At 31.8% G+C, this 1,502-nt stretch overlaps 1 non-coding gene across 1 annotated transcript; it reads right to left on the bottom strand.

Annotated features, from left to right (window-relative positions):
* Positions 1-411: 411 nt before the first annotated feature.
* LOC142426941 (U1 spliceosomal RNA) lies at positions 412-575 on the bottom strand. Its single transcript, XR_012779806.1, has one exon. It is a non-coding gene; the product is annotated as a U1 spliceosomal RNA (small nuclear RNA).
* Between the last annotated feature and the right edge of the window lie 927 nt (positions 576-1,502).

Genomic DNA, 1,502 nt, shown 5'->3' with positions numbered 1-1,502 from the left:
CTTATTAGAAGGGGTCCGGCTTGCATTCCCTTGGGACAAAATAAATACAACTTATAAAGCATCTTATGTCTGTTGCATCCTTTCTCGTTGCCTGATTTATCTCTTTAATCTAATCATAGTTGAACTTTTTGATTCCAGGGACACAATACAATCTTAAAAAGTAGTGAATGGTATTGTTGTACCTATTGACAACAATAGGTACAGTTGTCAGCTCTGCCTCTTCATATCTACTATATTACATGGTTAAAAAAAACCCCAGAGAAATTGAAAATATTTATTAATGATTTCATTTGAAAATAACAATCTCCTTATAGTTTAACTTTTTTTCTAAAAGAATTAATTCCTAAGCCAAAATAATGATAAGAAGGGCACTGTTTTATAGTCTGGCAAATATCTTTGGATTCTTTTTTTCAGGGGAGAGCGCGAACGCAGTCCCCCACTACCACAAATTATGCAGTCGAGTTTCCCACATTTGGGGAAATCGCAGGGGTCAGCACATCCGGAGTGCAATGGATAAGCCTCGCCCTGGGAAAACCACCTTCGTGATCATGGTATCTCCCCTGCCAGGTAAGTATATATCTTTGGATTCTTATGACTGCTTCTAGAAATTTAATTTAGATATAAATTAATCTCTCAGAAAATATTATAGTATGATCTATCTATCTATCTATCTACCTATCTATCTATGTATCTATCTATCTATCTATCTATCTATCTATCTATCTATCTATCTATCTATCTATCTATCTATCTATCGTTCACATTTAGAGAATATCTAAACTTTCAGTCTTGCCTTTCATTTGCTATTGAAGGTCTAATGTTTTATATTTTAGCCATAATGAAGAAATTCAGAAAAGATCAACTTCCCGGTATTTGTCTCACAAGTGACTTTTATTAGGAACATTACAATCTGCCTAGAATAACATTAGGTTGAACTATATGAAATTCTGAATATTTGACCATTTTGAACTAGTAAACATAAAATTCTTTGCGGTACTTTTTAATATTATGAATGGTATAATAAAATATGTCTGCATTCTTTCAAAAAAACTTATTGAAGAGAAACCCTACTTTGTCTGACGAATAATTTAGGTTATACCTCCAGAAGGAAGTGCAAGAAAGAGATGGAGGACATGATTTCTGAGATGATCATTAGCTAGTAATGGAAGATTCAACACAGCCTAGAAGTTTGTGATAAACTTGTTAGTTTTCAACAAACTTTTGAATACACTACATGCAGTTTTACTTGAGATGAGAAATAATTTCCTTTTTTAACGAGCAAAGCATTTACCAGATATTAAGAACAGAGTTGATAATGCAAACCATAAATGGTGTATTTTTAATATTGTTATCAGTCATAATAGAACTCCCAAATATAGTATCTGTACAGCAATAATATTTATCTTTGAGTATGGAACTAGGATATATTTATGTTTGTGTGTTTGAAACATTTATTGTGATATATGTGTCTAATATTTAAACATATAAATATTTGTAGTGAT

Source organism: Tenrec ecaudatus, chromosome 14 (genome assembly GCF_050624435.1).
Source record: "Tenrec ecaudatus isolate mTenEca1 chromosome 14, mTenEca1.hap1, whole genome shotgun sequence".
NCBI lineage: Eukaryota > Metazoa > Chordata > Mammalia > Afrosoricida > Tenrecidae > Tenrec > Tenrec ecaudatus.
The sequence above is the reverse complement of the archived record's forward strand: the minus strand, read 5'-3'. Positions and strand labels throughout refer to the sequence as shown.